The following is a 20,093-nucleotide window of genomic DNA, read 5'->3' as shown; positions in this document are numbered from 1 at the left end:
TAACAAATTAAAATGTGGGCATTTAGGAATTCTGTCACCTAGACACTGGGAGCCTTTAGATGTACACAGTATGTACCACAGTCTACCTGGTACCTGAATAGCAGCACTGATAAACCCAGACAAACAGTCAGCAACAGGTTTTTATACTCAGATGAGGAGTCAGTAATGGTGGATCTTGTTATTAGGGGCACTGATAAATGCTACTGCATTGTTTTAGGCCGAGGCTAATGTCTAACATACAGACTAAGATGCTCAAAAAATAGAGTAAAAGGACAGGGTGGCAAGCATTTGTAGGGTCATCAGTACTGACATGGACACAACAGATTAGCTGTGTGCTTTTAGGGATCCTGGAATGGGCATTCCTGTCTCTTGTCAGAAGTAAACAGGCCTCTGATGATGGATGGATCACATACAGAGCCAGGAGGTTGCATATTAACGATCAACTTGAGAACACTGTATGATGGAAACAGGCCATCTACCACAATGACAGCCATTCTCCCCTGTTGTAAGTGATTCTATCACAGCATCAAGTGCTGGTGTGTCATTTATTTGTGACTTGGCCTATGTTAAAATAATATTTTCAAGTAACAAGCAAAGAACTGATTTTCAAGAAAAGTCACAAGAGTTTCCGTTGTGTAATTCACATTTAATTTGAAATACCTGCAAGGTTCAACCTTGTTTCTTCTCCACTAAATCTTTGCAAAGCCATGATCAAATCTTTTTTAAGGGGATGTCCTAAGCAGTGAAGAGTAAACCATCCAAACGGGAACATGTAAAAGTTAGAAAGACAAAGGGACTGCTGCACCCATCTACCTTATCTGAGTGGTGGCAGCTTGCTGATAGGAGGATTTCATTCAACAATTCCTTTTTTCTTTTTCATTTTCTTGTTAATTTGGAAACCAGCTTTTAAATGAAGCAAGAAGTGCATATTAAAAAATATGGGAAAACGTTATGGCACACATTACAGCAAAATTTCCTCTATAACTTAGCAATGGTAGACACATGTGAAAGAATGTTTAACTGCAAACATATGTTTTTTTTTTAGGCTGAAAAAGCCAGTTTGCATTTTTGCAAACAGATTCTGCAAAGGGTTTTTTTTGAGAGAGGACTCTCATACACGGCATTCCTCAATTAGGCCCAGTAATGGCAGGTTACATAACCTTGTTATGACTCTCAAATTGTTACCTTACGCCTGTAAGTATGCCAAGTCACAACCCCAGGTTTGCCCTGTTGTAAGAAAAAAGGTCAAAGTTCAGGTCAGTCACATTAACGAAAGCTCAAATGGTCCCCTGAGCCCCTCAAAAGCACATACCAGCAAATTAGTCTGTCATTCGCATGGGTAACTAGTGTAAATTGTAGAGTTCATCCCTCACTAAGAAAGCCTTCCAATACAGATCCGTTTTGTGCTCAGTGTTTTGTCCCTGTATTTTCCCAATCTCAAGGTTATTTATTTTAATATGCCATTCCTTGACTTGATCTATTAGCGTAAGGGGAGTATTATTTACGTCAGGAAAAAAAGCAGCTGAATATTGCAATGGCTAAGTTCTGTGACCTTTTTATTTTCTTAATGCAGACTCTTCCTGTGATTATATAACAGTCCTACACAATCGAGATCCCCCTAGGGAGCATGAAATGGGGTATTCTGTACTTTAGTTTAACTTCTTTAAATAAACTAGATTGTTTAACAGAAAGCCTTTTGTTCCCAGGATGAGACTTGCTCTTTTTTAATCATCTTACAATAAGAAGTGATGATATAACTGTTTTCTCTTGAGATCTCATGACAGGCCCTGTGGTGATGCTTTTAAAAAGCGACCAGGAGACATGTGTGAAGAATGACTAATTGTTCATATTCTCTTAGCTCGTTGCCCCATGCTTTTTTTTTAATAAAGAGCATGGTGGCCTGGCTTTCAATTCACAGTGGAAATCCTTAAATGTCTGTGAATATGTGACTCTGTCCTGGGTGGAGTGGGTATGATGACAATTGGATGGGCTAACACCGCAAGTGTTACAGTTATGGAAGTCAGATCTCTGCTCTAGGCCAATATTACATGCTGCGTTTCCTACCAAAAGCTTATAATTCTTTGAACACATGCAATACATTGCTTAAAGAATCGTCAGCCTGGATCTTTAAACCAAGTATGGGGGGATCCTTGCTCAGAAATAGCCATCACACTGCGCACAGGCCGAGCTCCGTAATTCAGAAGCTGCTTGTTCACATCTCGGCCAGTTGTGATCAGGTTTTTTCCACAGGGGTGTGTAAGTTGGGTTGAGGCCCACTGGGTCCGGGTGGTATCACTCTCAGCTGACTGGGGGAACCTTGTGTCCCCCCTGGGCATCTGCAGGGCTCTGTTACTTCGCATGTGTGCTCCTTGGTGCCTTCGCTCTGCTCTTGGTCCATAAGAACATAAAGGGTGCCGAGAGTATGAGTACAATTACAAACAAAAGGAGGCTTTTTGATCCATCAAGCCTGCTTGAAGCCAACGGCCCTACGGCGTGTGCTTTGGAATATGTGTGGAACCCTTCTTGATCTCTCCTGCCAGATGCTACCTGGTTTCTTTACTGTTCTTCCCAATCAGCTTTGAGAACCCCTTTCGGAAGAAGCCCATTTTGTGGACCAACTAAGACGAGTGAGAGGTTTAAGCACAGAATGCAGATCATCACCTGTTATAGGTTATGCAACATAACAGAGGCCTGTGGGACAACGCAGACAATATCAACAAAAGCGTTTGATCCTTTTGTGAAAAAAGCAGTGTGAAATTGATACTGTAACTGCATCTAAGGATCTGTGTTGCCTATTGGAAGTAGTCATTACACAACAGGCTGAAATGAAATTATTGCTGGGTGTCGCCTGAATTTGCTTTAAGTTCTTAAGAATAAATTATTAGTTACAGCAGCTTGTATTTTTAAAATTAAGGGTTTATTTTCAGTTTCAGGGAAGCTGGTGCTCTATCCTCTAACTTCTACAGTACATTTGTACTGTAAAAAAGTGATTATTTGTTGAAGGTGCATACACATCTTTTCAGACCACTCCCTCTGAGTGTACATGGTTTTTACTCCTGGGTTTGTAGGTCTTTGTTGCGTTACAGTATGGCGCACTTTTATGTGGAATAGATACCGTGCTTGCAATCAAGTAGAAAAAAAATATAGAGATAGAAATAAGATCTCCATTTCTTACAAACGGGCCCTTTTACAGCTTTAGACTGCTGTTTCAGCAGAAAAGCGCATATTTAAAGTATATGTATCTCTTACAAAGAAGAATGGAGTATTTTAAGAACACAGTCACTGTCATTATTAATTACTATCACCATTTCAAAACCAGACCATCTAAACAGATTTTTAATTCCACATTTACTTTTGCATATATAAAATAGAACTTAGCATAGCTATATCCGTGTCACTTTGTACAAGTTTTACAAACTACTACAAAATTGTCCAACTTAGCAAAGCCTCACATGTGCACAAATTGTCTTTATGGCTCATGAAAGTGAGTGTGCTTGAGGAAGGGCATTTTATGTCTCAACCACTTGTTGTTTCTTGGCTTGACCTTTATTTATAGCAATGCTTATTATGCCATATCCTGACCTTCATTTGCCTCTCATAACTGAACTTGTGCCATCACACAGTTTGCTTCCCTTAACTTTGCATGGCACAGCTGTGTGCTAAGGTTAAGAACAAGGGCGTGATGATTTCACACGCAGGGTGTACTGCACAAACACACTACACCCTGGGAGGCATTTTCCAAATACACGCTCTGAGGCAACGTACTGAGCATCGCCCTGTAGGCAAAGGAAGCAAACATGCAAACATTCCCTGGATCGGAATGTTCCTGTCTAGTGTTGATCATGTGAAAGACATAGAACAAACCTGGACCTCACGCATCACTGAACACTAACATTTAATCACAGGGATGATGTGCTGAAGTGACGTCTGATAGTATTTTTGTTTCAGATATGTTTTGTTTTCTTTTTGTGTTTGTTTTTTTAAAACTTTCGCGTGTCACGTGAAATAGTTCAGGAGTCACTTGCATACGGGTATAAGACGGTTAATTTTCTTTAGTAAATAATGAGGTATTCAAATTTAAAGCTTTTATAAGAATAGTAAAAGAGTACTACAATAAGAAAAAAAATTAAACAATGTGGTTTTTGACAAGCAGTCAAAACATTTGCCTTCAAGGTAACCTCTCAGTGTTGATTTATTTTAAAAATGAAAAGCTTTGCAAAAGATTTTCAGATGAGCCTCAGCCTGCCATTTGCACCTTTCTTATTTTTGCTGACTAAATCCCAGGATAATTCCTTATAAATTCCAGGAATTTGCAATAATAGCTGGCCAGTATTAAAATAGCAACATCAGGAATTAGTTTCAAGAATCTATTTTGTGTAGAGTGAATAACAGCTAAGCAGAGTCCTGTAACTATGTTTTATTTAAAATAAAAATGTTTTTGCTGTTTTGCAGGGCCTCAGGTGTTAGATGACACCTTGCTGTGCCTTAGGCCACTCAGGAGGAGCAATTTCCCCAAGTATAAAGGTGTGAAAAAAGTAGTGCTGGATTTCTTCTTGGATGTGAGTTTGCATTTTGTTTACATTTTATTTATTGACAGCAAGACCATCATCTGCAAAGAGTTTCCCACTTCTCCTGAGGTCCACTGCATGCAAAATCAGAAAACAATGAATTTCATTGACTCTTTCACTCTAGTAAGATAAATACTTAACAAATATCAAAACTATGAGAAATATAACAAGAAATACATTATTTCGTATGCCACCTTTTCACTGACACCAGACTGAGATTTTGTGCACTATTGGAAAGCATTAGTGCAATAACATAGTTTCAAATCACACTGCCTCTTAAGAGATTCCTTGACAACAGTTCCAATATGAAGCTTCAGAGAAATGCATTTAGCAAAAGTTTTTACTGAGTGCAAAAAAATAGTATTTTGTAAATGAGAAGATACCTTTGGGGATTTCTTGTCTTTCTTTTTTTAATATTATATCACAGTGTACAACGTCAAGAGTACAATTTGTGAACAAGAGCAAGCAACTGCAGCATTTAGAAAGGCGGGCTTCAGTGGCTATGTGCGTTGATGAATGTCACTGTGGTTGCAGCCTCAGGTGATATAACCCTTCTCACACAATGGGAAATATTTCAAGGTCTGAAGAAGAACAAAAGCTTTTTAACCCTCTGAGAGATCTTGAGATGCTGGGTTCAAGCTACACAGTTTTTGTAAAGCAATTCATTTGGAGACTTTGAATACAATGTCTTTCCGATGCCTACAGAGTAGTTCCCTTGACAGCAATCTCAATATACATCCTCACAGTACTGTGCCTAGCATAAGCCTTGACCGAATGCAATGATATTAGTATTCAGCAAGTGAGGAAATACCTTTGAGGGTTTCTTGTCTTGCTGTACTTTTTATATTATAGTTTTATTTTCAGACTGCATGGTGGCATGGCTGTTAGTCCTGCTGCCTCACAGCTCCTGGGCTTGCAGTTTGATTACAGACAGGTCCACTCTGTGGACTTTGCATGTTCTCCCTGTGTCCTTTTGGGTTTTCTCCTGGTTTCCTCACCTCCCAGAGAGATGCTGGCAAGATTAATCGGTAGCTCTAAACTGTCTAAATTGTGTCCTGCGATGGACTAGTGTCCTGTCCAGGGTGTTGTCCTGCCTTGTGTCATTGTGCATAGGATAGGATTTGGATTGCTGTGATCCTTAGTAGGACAATTTTATCTGATAACGGATGGAGCTCAACTTTTATTTTGTTTTTTTCCTCAGTTGTACTTCTGTTGTTGCTTTCCCTCGACCTGCGTTTTTGTGTTGACACTGCAAGCAATTAAGCCCTGAACTGCAGTGTGCTCGCAGCAATCAATCAGCTTCTGCTTTGGCTGGCTGTGTTTAGCCCTTCGTCTAAGTTGACAGGAGGCTGCAGCACTGTAAGCACTGAACAGACAATCATTTGTTAGGCAGCCCACTCTGGGACTAACAACCTCTAATTACTTAAAATCTCACCTTCTTGAAACCCAGCCAAAGCTAACACTTTGGTCTATATGCATATACATTAGAAACTTGTGCAAGGTTTGTTCTGAGCTCCATAATTTGTTATTGGAGCTCAAGAACACAGACCATGCAGGAATGGACTATTAAACATGCATTACTCAAACTTTCATGGTTTCACTTCACTTATACAGAACAACTGTTACATGGAACCAGTGATTAATGTAAGAAATAATGTCTTATTACTGAAAATTAATGCATGGTGAAAAACAAAACTAGACAGTGAGTTAATAACTGTTCAAACACACACTGTTGGTGGAAAAGTCAGTTAAGTCTTTATGTGAGAATTTATTTTCCATATGGTTGATGCTACTGATGTTCTTTCAAGTTTAGGACATTAGCTAGATTTTTAAAAATCTCACACACCAAATGTGTATATATTTTATCTTGCATGCAATGTCTCTGCCCTTGTAAATGTACTTACTGTGAAAACAGGAAGAGGTTTTTTTCTGTGCAAGGTCTTGAGCAGTGCTGGTTAATGCAAAGCAGACACAACACAGGAAAAGAGTGCACAGATGTAACACAGTCAGCGTCAGGTAAAGGTAGCTGAGAGCAGCAACAATCAAAATAACATCACCACATCCTGTCTAAGTGTGACTTCTGTTTGCACAGTTTCAGGTTTTGGATCAACGTTTGTTTGACATTTACTGCAACCGTGTAGCCATGCTCCATGAAAGAGGTCATATACCTCTTTGCCAAGATTTGTTGGAATGGGCCAAATGCAGCAGCAGCTGTGTCTGACATCTGAATCGGTGCATGCACGCAAACGCATGCCCAGACCCCCTGTAAGGACGTGGCCTGGTATTGTGGCACGTATCCCCCATTCTTGTCGTCCCGTTGAACTTGAGCTATGGGGTAGCGAGGCAAGCTCTCACTCGGGGTTCGCCCTTGCGTATGGACATTGGAGACATTCACAACAGCATGGCCCAAAAAGAGCAGAAGGCAGAAAAACATCTGCTGGTTTTGCATTCTGTCACTGTTAGTCTGCCAGACAGTGGAGGCAAGAACTATAGCCCATTGTCAGCCTTGATTGTAACTAGGAATAGTAACTATGTCTGCTGGGGAAGCTTAGGGCAGTCTGTGACGAACCTGCAGTGCACACTGATGTGATTAAGCCACAGTTCAAAAGAGGCAGCGGACAGCTGAGGGTCTCCCAGCCAGTTTCACGTTTGGACTGGGCTGTTGTGTTGAACCAAGTACCTCATCAGACAGGAATATAGGAGTGATGTGTTGCATATGAGCACTCAACAGGGTGATTTTCAGAGTTTACAGTGTGAAAGGCCCTCATTTCTGCGTGGTGTTTCACTTTACAGCAGATGACAGTGACAGATGTGGAAGAAAGAGATATTACAGCTATTTTATCTGGACCAGACCTTGCACTGAAGTGAAAAGCTTGGAAAGTTCTTAGCTTGGCCCTGTTACAGTTTCTTTTCTTTTGAAATTCAGACAGATGCTTAAGTGCATCATAATTAAATTTTAACATGCACTCTCATAAACAAGCGTTCTATAAAGTGCAATGAAATGACCGAATTAAGTTGCTTCTTTTAATTTTTTTGGTGTTATTTTAGCAAAAAACTCAAACAAAATGTCATGCGACTTGTTTCATTATACATCTGTATGTCATAGCCTTTGGCTATTTACTAGACAGAGACTTTTGGCTCCAGCTATAACACACATGGAATTTATAAGTTACTTAAATGTCTACGGTGTACTAAGGCCTAAATAAAGAAGAGCGATCACAAACTGTTATGCATTTTGTGGAAGCAATTCAACGCTTTCCAAGACTTCCATGAGTCACTCAGGATTTGGAAGATCAGCTTGAGCAGATGGGCCTGTCCGTTCAGACAGGCAGCTGCATGAGACCCGTCTCTCAGTACAACACATGGACTGCCTGTTAATGTGAGTGTATTCAAACACGTGCCCAAGTTCCTTTAGCAGACAGGCTCCTTTTCTGCCTGGTCCTCCCCCCTCCATCAGGCTGAGTGGCTGACTTGAGTTCAAAAGATGTCTGTGCATATGTAAGAGTCTACTCCCCTCTGCCCCCCCCCCACTCGACTCGCCAACAGTGCAACACTGTAATAAAAGCTACGTCCAGCTTGGGGTCTGTGTTATTCACTGAGAAGATCACCCCCGAGTCGAAACAAAACCGTTAAGACAAACAAGAGATTAATCAAGAAATGCTTTGATTGCATGTGCAGTAACTTACTTGTCCACCCACTTTCAGGGAAGAAATAAATAACCATCGCATTGTTTGCATGGACTGCTGTCGGAGAAGGAGTGTGAGAAAATCTGCAGAAGAGTAGAGTGAAATGCACAATAGAAATAAACAGCAAGGGAGCCCATAATGGTCTCCAAAATAGCATTGCAATCAACTGAATGGCTCAAAACAAACTGGTGGAGCTGAGAGTAAGGTATTGCTGCAGGGGAAACCTGTGCTGTGTCTGACAGTGATGGGGACTTCTCCCAGTTAGCACCTTTGGTGATGTGTGAGGTTAGCCATGCGTGTCGCATAAGGCAGTCCAGGCCTACCAAGACCTCAATCCTTGTTGGGGATCTCAGAGAAATTTAAGTGAAGTTTTATCCTGCACTGAGGGGCCTGACTGGGCAGCTGGGTCCTGATTGTCTGCTACCGTGGGGCGGAAGTGCTGTCAACACTGTCGAAGCAGCCAGGGATCTCTGAGTCATTCCACAGAAACGCCAAAATATTTGACTTGGCTGCTGAGGAGCTCATCACAAGAGAGAGAGAAGCCAGCAGAACCCTCAGCAGCTGTTGACATGTTCCATTTCTACATTTACACAGACGCAGATCCCCTGCTACATTACAGAGAGCGAGCTCTCCCGACACTGTAGTCCAACTTTCCTATAGCACCTCCACTGCCCCTTCCTTGTTGAGAATATCAGAACTCTGCTTAAGTGAAGTACCTCACCAGCAGAGGCCGTTCACTGGTCTAGCTCAGTTTGTGTTAACCCTTCTGTGTCAAGCAGAGTTATTCCTGTCGTAATGACTATCTCACTTCGTTTAGTCAATTTTTGCTGACTTTAACTTATTACAACTAATGAACGACAGCTAAATCTCTGAAAAACCCTAACACATTATTCCCTCTCAACATTTGTATGCCCCACGGGGAAATTAAACCAAAAATATAGTTTCCGCCTACATACTGTGGCTAGTAGCTAAGTGTATGTGTCTGGTCATCTGCATGAACAAACGCGGCTGTATTTGGGGCGGTTGGGTCTGCTCAGTTTTCTGCTTGGTGTTGTGTCACGTACACATTGCTCTGCGTGGCATGGCACATTTGTAGTTTGGCAGGGCTCTTGCATGTGTAGCTGCACATTCCCAGGGTAAATGGCTTGCAAAGACTCCTATTGTTTGTTCTGCCTTAGCAACTGTCAGGATGGAGTCCAGACCCACCCTCCAACGATAACCCACACAAACTTCTGCCTTTGCTGTTTCTGATCTTGTTTGAGCAGCTGCAGGGAGGACAGAGATTTAAGCAGGACACTTGCTCAGAAAAGGGTCATCTTCAGAATCTGGGGCTGTATAGCCAGTTTCCAGACCCCTTTATGTGTCATTTGAAATGTTGCTGCACAAGGCGGACAGATTAAATGGACTGGAGAGGGCTGATTTAATTACACGAAGTGTCACCTGAAACAATACAGTGCAAAGATATATGATGCCTTATGTCATCACCTGAATACAACTGAAGTGCCTAGGATGTAATTAGCACATGACAGGTTCAAAAAATACTCAATGTCATGACTTCTTTTGCAATATATTTCTGTCTTCATATAATAATAAATGATGGCCTGAGACTGATACACAGAGAGGACAGGTTTTTAAGTTCTAAAAGAAAATGTTTCAAGAGATTAGTGTTCTCAGATCCTTTGTGTGAGCAGAGCCTGAAGTACTCAGGTTGCTTTTCAAGCAGAACTTTGTTTTCACTGGTTTGCTGCACCTACAGTAGTGTCTCAGCTATTTACCAGTTCCACATCTTGTTATAACAAATGTTCTGGTGGAGTATTACTGGCGATTTAGTATGGCCTCCAAATTACAACAATGCAACATTATCAGATTTTTAAACATCTTTTATTTAATTGAATAATTGTCATTGGAGAACAATTTAACACCGAAGACCAGGGGAGTACTACTGTATGTATGCAGAAGGACATTTCTGATAGCATTCTGAGAAAAGTACCTTGCCCCACCGCCCAACTCCAGCGTCCCAAACAGAATCTGAACCTCTGTCCCACCAGAACCGATACCCCAACAAAACAGGGCAAATCTTATGAATTTAATTCAACTCCCTGTTCTGAGTGCTGGAAGCTTTTGTTACAAATACAAGTTCATCCTGGTTAGAGACAAAGGACTTGAAATAGCTCCTATGGACCAATTATAACATTTTGATTGACCTTGCTACCTAACCAGAATAATAAAGACTAGGTGTTACAATGACTTTGAATTTATATTTTATTTAGGACATAAGAATAGTTGCAAACTAATGGCATTGTGGTCAATTGGAATAGCAGCTTCCTTGCTGACAGCAGGGACCTTCATGAACTTGACAGCTGACTAACTAACTAACTTAGACTTAACTTGTCTATCTTTTTCAGCAAAGCAGATTCATCTCTTGGCACGTCTTTACCCACAGGAAACAACCTCTGACAGGTGGCCTGTGTCCAGTTGACTGGAGCAGGAGTTTCCAGAAGCTGCTCAGTCAGTGGATAATCGAAAGAGCTGTGAAAAAGACGGGTAGAATGATGAAACATTGTTCTCCATGCTACAGGGTAATATGTTGTTGCTGACCAAGTGGGGCCCATGTGGTTGGGAGCAGGAAGATTCAGTGACTGCCAACACAGCCCCAGCAATGACTGCTTCCGTCTGTTGTTTTCATTGATGTCGTTCAAAAACTCGTGAAGAGAGAGGCTTGTGGCCTGGGTTAAAAGGAAAGTCCTAACTTCAAACGCTATTAAAAATAATAATAATAATAAAAGAATGAGACAGAAATCCAACTGCTTTGTGCCAAGCCATGCCTTGTGTTTTTTTCTATGATGTTTTAAGGTTATGTGTGAACAAAAGCCAGCAGTTGAAAGGCTTGTCAGTTACTCTTTAAAAAAATCCAGAGCTTGTTACTACAGTCCTCCTTTGCAGCATAATATATTGGAAAAACAGCAGAAAGAATTCAGGGCCCTCAGACCACACAGTGCCTGTGAGGTGTCAAGTGTCTGTGTACAGCGATAGGAGTGTTTTATCTCCTCTTGACCTTCGTTTCACACCTGGGTGAGGGTTCTGTGTGGTCCCAAGATATGTGTAACTTTGTGTTTCACTTTGACCAATAAACTATACCCCCCCCCACCACACACACACACGGAGAAACAGAAGAAATTAGCTCTCAACCCAAAAAATCCTCTTTTACTTTTTGCTAAATGCCGTGCCCACTTGTAGGCTGAACAGAATGTGAGGATTGTGATTCCTCAAGTGCGAAGCTCCCAAGTTCATTTTCTTGTTCCCATCATTTTCTTTTTCCCGTTTTTCCCGTTTTCCAGCATTGCAGCCCTCCTGTATTGCAGGAAAGGTCTCTTATCTCTGCAAGCCCGGCTCCATTCCTCTCTCTCTCTAGCTGTGGCCGTGCAGTCCTGCCTGCTTTCTGCCTTGTTACTGGCTTATTTGAAAAGACGTCCATTTCAAATCCTTTCCTAAGACTCCACCAGACCACCTCCGGGAGCTCCTCACAGACACAAAAGACCTTTCTGGTTCTTTTCTGTTCATTCTCTTCCACTCCTTCCTGGCACAGGATAACACAGCCCTGCTGAAACCAGTGACCAAAAGCAGGGCCCATTGGCGAAACATTTCAAGTTATGATGAGGTCGTCACACTTGGAACACAAAGAACACAGACTTAAGGAAAATCCAGAAAGAAACTTATGAACCAGCACCTGATGTATCAGGTTGTCATGTTACAACTCAAGTGAGCTGTTTCTGTATTGAATTATTGAATGAACATTGAATCAAATTAAGTGCCGTTTTATTCAAAACAACTTACTGAGATAAGGTGTATGTGTTGTTCCTGTATCTGTGAAAAAGCTTGACACTTGATTATTGCAAACTGCACAATTTTGGAGATTGCTAGATTATGGCTAGGAGTGTGTCTCGGACTATGGTCAGATTTCAAAGGCATGTTTATGGGCGGTCATATCTGCCACACTTTAAATATGATATTTATATATTCAATTTATAAAATGGTGTTTAAACTGTTACAATGGAAACTTAGTCCTGGACAACCCAGTCCAGAAATACATCACCTTACATCGTAACGTTTTTTAAATCATTAAGTTGCAAAGCATGCAAGGGAGAAGTCAGTAACAAATACTGGACCCTTTTTCTAATACATACTGCAGAACATCATTCTAAAAGTGGCTTGCAGTGTAGTAATGCACAGTGAAATAATGGTACAAATGTGCTAATGCACAATCAAATCATGGAAAATCACAGTCAAGCAAATGCATGGTAATGTGGATAAACTGAGATCTGCACAAGACAGCAAACATAGTACAAAAATGAATGTGCCAAACGTTGATTGAGTTTCACCTTAACAGTTATTTCAATTGATGCGGCAAAGCTTGTATACAAAATCTAAAACAGTTCAACAATCACAAACTTGAGTTCCCCTGCTTTTATCCTTAATTGTGCCTGAACTGCCACATACTGGACGCTCACAAACCGAGCTCCGCACGTGAGACACGTAACTCTCTCGCTCGCTGGGCCGTCTCCGCTGCACGCTTGGGAGCTCTTTGTTCGGAGGGCACATTGCCGAGCCTGGTGGAAGAAACCGAAAACAACCCCCTCATCACCTCCGACCCCTGAATCGGGGCTCCTAATTGAGGCGGGCACTATGACATCAGGGCTGTCTGTGAGGTCCCTCTCCTCACAGCCCACTGCATTGTCCTGGGATGGCAGGGCTCAGTTCAACCTGTCTCTGCCTCTCTTGTCCTTTAATGAGCCTGAATTTAGTACTGAGGCTGGGGCCTCTGCAGCTTATTATACTAACATCAGCTGCCACTTGAGAACTTTCCAGGCACCTTTCTCTCTGTAAGCCCTATTTCTAACACTTTAGCACCACACTAAGTTTATAACGGTTTGCTCCATACTTCCACAACCCTGAGGGTAGAGCAGTGCGTCCTGTTTTCAGTTTTAATTCCATTATCAAATAGTTTCCACTTGCGTACTCTGGTGTGTGTTTCACTGTTCGTTTTTTCTTTAGCAATGTTTCACTGATATTTATCAATCTTCTGATCAAGACTAAAAGCTTCAGTTTCTTTAGTCTGTCAATCTAGGAAAGTCCCTGCAGCTCCAGAATGTCTCTTGTTGCTCTTTCCTGGACGTATTCCAAAGCGATGATGGAATCTGGTCTACTGTAAATTGCTCACACTGAAAGTCTACACGTACGGTATGCTGTTAGCTCTCAAGGCTGGAAGACCTCTGGTGTCACTGTAATTGCTGTGTGGTGTTAATTGTGACATCTTGAACTGTTTGGAATGGATGGGAAGGGGAAATTTTGACTCTTGCTTTGCTGTCTCCACATACTGCTCAGAAATCTGGTTTTAATTCTTTGAAAACCTTTCAGAAAGACATGTAAAGCATTTGAAATTGTCGGGAAGCTGGCCCCTCTTAAGGAGCTGACCATATGATTAGATTCCAAGACAGGAATTGTAGAATTCCCCAACTTTCAGCGGGTACTTGAAAAAATCTAGGAACACAAAGGACTGCACTTCTTGAACACAATTCCTTAAGGATGGGGATTTCCTGTGCCTTCTACATGTTTGGTGTACCATCATGAAAGGGGAGTATGAAACAAGTTCTCCTTTATGCTGACTTTCCGTAAACTGAAGGGAGTCTAGAGGTATACAAACATACTGCCATATGTAGATTATTATACGTTATCCCTCAGTGCATCTGGGCATCTTAATTCATAAGGAAAAGACACCCGTACATCTGTTTATGTGTGGACCTGCAAGATACTCCTTTGCAGGATTGTGTGTGTTGGGCCTTTTCTTAGTTCAGTAGTTGATTCATTTCACAAGAGAGAACTAAAATCAATCAGGTGTTATTTCAATGTCTAAGTGTTCAGTACCTCTACAATGAGCTTCAGAACACGGTGCAGCACTAAATTGCTTCCCCCTACCTGACCTTAGAACACCAGAGGCCAGTTCTGTCTGAATATTTAGCTTTGACAGCAGGCAAGGAAGAAACAGCATCAGATGATCTTGAGGTACACGTGCAGAAACAGCCTGCAGGAATGAAGAGATGATGTAAAGAAACTGGAGTTTACAGTCACAGAGTCTCTACTCTTTGACTATTTAAACCATTCTATGAAAACAGGAATCTTTGCTTCCAGGGACACAGACCGCTGCTCTGCAGACTCTCCTGGGATTGTCAGTGCTATGAACTTTCCTGAGGTTGATAATGAGTCTTTTGTTCTAAGACTTACACCATTCCTGTGAGAACCTTAAAAAGTCCAGGAATGCTTGATGCTCCTTCACTCCATCAATCTTTGCAATATAACCTTGTCTTTATGCCCTGTTCTTAAATAGAGTATATCTGTTTGTCAAATTAAAGATGATCAGTTCAAAGTTAAGATGATTTTTCTCAAATTATCTGTATTTTTTATGGAACCTACTACTCCCGAAAGGCAGCTTATATGAAAAGATTTACTGCTGGAGATTAGTACTGTTGTTTCGTGTCCTTTCAGGAATACAAAAAAGGAGACACTGGGTATTTCATTAGAAACTTGAAATACAATCATGTGCTCTTGGAATGCTATTTTTCTTTTCTGTAATTATTGCAGCACATATTCCACATGAGAAACACGATCTTGCCAACAGCAGGGCAGTACTGCAGTTTCAAATTTAACAAGTCTGGTTTTTGCTCCAAGTCAGGCGTGAAATTTTCAGTAGACTGGAGTTTCACCTCTCTTAAACACATCGACATTAACTTCCTCCTTTTATATCAGCAAACTCAGGTATTTCAATGCCAAGATTATCATACCCAACCAGATTTCCTTCTGATTTACAACCAGCAAGTTTGCACTAGGTACATATTGCACAATGCACTATGTGGACAAATGTATATTGCAAGTTAAAACACCAGATACGTGTCATCATTTATTTGTGAAATACCCATTAAGGGTGACCATTAAAGCACTCATGCAGTGATATGTTTTTTTAAGCATTTCCTGATCCAGTGTTGCATTCCCCATATAGTTTGCAACTGAACTGTCTGCTTCATGGCACTTACCCTAGTAAACTAGAGCAGCAATACTTTTATACACTAATAATCATGTTACTTTTACTTTTATAGATTGAGTCCAAATAGGTGTTCACCTATTTTTATGAGAAGCACTTAAAGGATTAGTACAGCAACAAGGTTTTTCAGCTATGGTGATAAAATGCAATGGACCATTAGAAAGATTTACTTCAGCGACTTCTGAGTGGGGTGACTCTGGGGCTCTGGGGTGCTGTCTGTGTGGAGATTGTGTGTTTTCCCCAGGTTTGGGTGGGTTTCCTCCCCCAGTCCAAGGACATACTCTACTGTATGCATTAAAGACGCATTAACCTTAGTGGGAGTCTGAATGCTGTAGAAGAGATGACCTAGCAGGGTTAATGCAAGGAAAAGACTTCTTCACAATCTGAGCCGGGTGACAGATATAATAGCAGAAACAGCTGCAGACAGCAGCCGGCTTTGGTACAATGGGACTCCGATGGATTTTACATGCTGGACCGTGAGTGGACAGACTCCAGGACATTTATCTTCATCTCTGCCTCTGGGGTTTGGAAACATGAATACGCCATTGTCAGCTGTCTTAGTGAAAGGAGTTTTTGGCTTCTTTGCCATTGGGAAGCAGCCCACCACAGTAGGCTTGCTGGCTTGACTCTGTGCCACCCAACCCCGAGCCCAGATTTAACTTGAAGAAGCAGTTTTCACCAACATTCTTACACATGAGCCCTGAGAGGGCTCGATTGTTTCCCTTCCACACAGTGCGCCGTTATCGCCACGGGAGTGTTGGCATAGCAACCCCGCTGGGGATCAGGAAGAATGCAACTTTTATGGACAGAGCTCTCAAGGAATCCTCCTATGATGGGGGCTATCTACAGCAAATAAAAATAATTCCCAGAACCAGTATGAAGCCCTTACTGTACTTCATACTCAAACAGTTTTCGACCGGGGGATGGCACAGTCCTGAAGAGGCTTGTGTCTTGTGGTTTTTGGTCCAACCCAAATATCCAATTAAACAATTGTCCTTATTATTCTCTCAATTAGACGATATAAAGGATTTTTCTTAAGGCGTTTTGCAGTTAATCACTGCAAAAATGCACCTCAATAGAACTACAGTTACCTGCTGTATAAAAGACCTCCAAGTCTGATTAGAAGTATTAATAATTATCCTGCTAGTGAAATAATGAGACTAGCTATGTCACTTGGCTAGAATAAAAACCTGAACACAGCAGTCTCCAGGAACAGTGATGGACTCCCCTGCTGTAGGTCAGTACTAAAAGTGTTCAAGCTGACACTCTGACACCAACATTTATCTCCAAAAGATAAGCTGGGGCCTAGGAGATGTGAGACAAATACAGAAAGGGTTATGAGGGGACCTGATACAAGTGTTCAGAATTCTCAAAGGCAGCAAAACACTCAGTCCAGAGGACTTCCTCACACAGAACAGTGAAACACAGACCAGTGGACACAAGTGAAAACTCCATAGACGTGTATTTAACACACACAACAGGAGAGAAGCTACCCAGCCATGTTGTTGAAGCTGATAATTTGGTTTTCCTTTAACTAGTCAGGTTAAAAGAAAATCAGTTAAAGGTTTAGTTAACTACCTGACTACAAAACAGGCCAAGAGGGCCAAATGACTTCTTCTCATCCTTAATCTTTCTCATATTCCAAAGCTGCTTCACCACTGCCTCATTCTTGCGTTGTAACAAGAGAAGAATGAGAACAGTTGTCAGCGAAAGGGATAAATAAAACTCTTAAGTGAGTTAAAACATTTCTATAGACTTCAGCAGACCTCTTTCATGTTTCCTTTATTTGTTCAAGAGACACGCTGCAGTTTCGTATGTAGTTTTAAAAGAGTCTTGTACACATACTGTAAGTTGAAACAACATGTTGAAATCCTTCGAATGCTTTCTCATATCCGTGGGTGAAACCTGCTATGTTGGTTTTCACTAGAGGTGAGAATGCCCTGAATGTGACTATTAATAACTTGTTTGTCTGAAGGGTTTCTTCTCTGTGTCTCCAGTGCTCTCAGCATGGGTACAGTAACTGAATTCTCTGTAGATGTGTGCCTCTGTACAAACACACAAACATTTCTATTTGACTCCCGTTTTCATCTGAAATTTACCATTGCCTTTTTTTAACATATAATATTTAAATACTAATCAATACAGGTGAATGGACAGCACAGTGGCACAGTGGTTAGCATCGCTGCCTCACGGCGCTGGGGCCCTGGGTCAGTTCTGGATCTGGTGTGCTTTCTGTGTGGAGTTTGTATGTTCTTGCATGGGTTTTTTTCCAGGTGCTCCTGTTTCCTCTCACAGTCCAAAGACATACAGGTAGGTGCATTGTCCAGAGTGGTCCTTGACTTGCCCCCATTGCTTGCTGGGATAGGCTCTGGCTCCCCCGTGACCCTGAACTGGAAGAAGTAGCATGAAACGGATATATGATACATTTGAGTAAAATACCCAACTGAAGGATAAAGATAAGTTCACTTTATTGGTCATATACAATTTCTTGTATTAGGAATTTGTATTTTCACATACCCCAACTTGCTCTCCATGAGAGACATAGACAGGGAGAACCGGCAACCTTCCAGCCACAGGCGCAGATCCTGAGCCACAGAGCTACTGCAGTGCCCTGTGGCTAAGGGGTGGCTATATCCCTACCAAAGAATGAACCCCAAACCCTCTGATCAAAAATCTAGAGCCCTAATAATTATGCCCCACAAGAGAATAACAGAATGTGCACCCAGTAGCTGTTGGGCGAATTCACAATTTTGACACAACCGACAAACAAGTTTGAATTATCCCCCAGGTACATGTGTACATGTCTGTGCGTAGGTGGGCCTACATCACACACATTCCATAGAAAATAAAATAAGTCCAGATATAAATCAGAGTCGTTCAGAGTGCTTGCTACATGTCACGTTTCCACAGAAGCTGAATCGTAGGAACAGACTCTGGTGCTCTTGAATCGGACACTGATGTATGTCCTAGAGGATGTCTGAAACTTCCGAGGCTGAAGCACTTGGCTGCATTGTATCTCATTTGTTTCCCCCCCTGTTTGCTGTGAAGCTGCTGCTAAGCAATAAGATAGAGATTTACTCTGAAACGTGCGCTGTGCTGCGTTGTGTCTCTTTTGAACCCACGGAAAAGGGGAACACGGAGAGGAGGGTTCCGGGAATTTTAAAAGGAAGGTAACACGGGATTTTGCCCATGTTCTGCCCTACTGGGACATTGTGCAACAAGATTTGAAACAAAAAAAGAATCTTTACTGGGACCTCCATAAGCCAATTCAACAACTTTCTTGTGAAGTGGTTTTTCAGATCTGGTTTTGTATATATTTAAATTAATGGACTGGCTTACAGCTTCAAAAAGACCCACACAGAAACCCAAATTCTGCATTGCCACGTTAATGTGATTTATTTTAATACAGTTGTATTTTTCTTCCTCTTGTTCCCCCTCAGTCTTACTGTCAACCCTTCTGTTTTCCTTGATCAATCTACACCCATCCTGTAAAATAAGCGCACAAAAATGTTTTGCAATCACCTGCTGCTGATCTGCAGCCAAATCCAGTTAATCTCTCTTCTCAAAAATCGCTCTCTGCGCATTGAACAAAGCACCTGACATACTTCTCATTCTTATTATTGGAACAAGGTGTCTCCTTATGAACAAGGAAATTAAGCATGCACTATTGTTTGTATTATTGTCACATGAGGGCACTCCGGTGAAGAACTTATTTGAAAAATGTAGCAGGAAATTCGAAGAACCACAGGTATGATAATACCAAAGGAATAGCATTTTTTAAAAGGTTTTAAAAAACGGTAGGGGAATTTCTGAAGTCCGTCATTTTGCCCTTGGGGGGGGGGGGTAGTAGGCGCTCCGCCTAACGAGCGGAGATTGTTGAAGGCAATTGACTTTCGGTAACATCAGCGAAACTTGATATTCAGATCTGTCAAGAGGTGAGCCAAATCTCTAACGCCTGCTCGCACCCAGGGCAGGTCTGTGTGTGATATCACTACTGTGGAATCTGCTGTAGATCACCTGCTATTCCTGGAGTTTAGGTAACTCGCGAAGATTGACTTTCACTGATCAACCCGGCCTGTTTCTGCTCTGTGACGCACAGTGTTCTCCAAGTTGCTGTTGCCCCAAAAATATCCACTCTGGCAAACAGTTCAGGGATTTCTACCATTGGTCATCTCCCCGAAACAACCGAGCAATCGAAACTGAGGGGAAAACAAACAACACTCTATCTTCCAGCTCGCGGATTCGCAGCTTTCTTTCATTCAAAACTTTTTTTTTTTAAAAGGCAGATGTAAACACGGCCGTTTTATCCGCCAGTACTTATAATTTGTAACTGTACATTTTGAAACCAGAAATGAAATTCAATAATTCAATCCCTTTCCAATGCCTTCCTGACGTGCTTTGAAGTTCTGGACTCTTTCTGTCTGCGAAATTGAACGACTTCCCGAATCTCTCGATTTTGAGTTCAGCGCGGAGACTCTAGCAGCGTCTACTCAGATGACCGAGCTTTTTTTATTATTATTATCGCGGTTAAAACAATTCAAAACAGCTGTACATTGGACACGGGCTTTGTGCATTAACTGAAATAAACCACACTCAATTGGCCGGGCGCTTCTCGGTTAATGGTTAACCTTCGCTGTGATGGACCACCTCACCTCTAGAGTACCTCTGAGGTATGCACACGAGGCGTGAGGCGGAGAGGTTGTCAATACTGTCGGTTTACTGTTACTATAAATACATGAAAAAATA

Source organism: Atractosteus spatula, chromosome 26 (genome assembly GCF_055471065.1).
Source record: "Atractosteus spatula isolate fAtrSpa1 chromosome 26, fAtrSpa1.hap1, whole genome shotgun sequence".
In the NCBI taxonomy this organism is placed as follows: domain Eukaryota; kingdom Metazoa; phylum Chordata; class Actinopteri; order Semionotiformes; family Lepisosteidae; genus Atractosteus; species Atractosteus spatula.
This window is presented reverse-complemented; position numbering follows the sequence as displayed.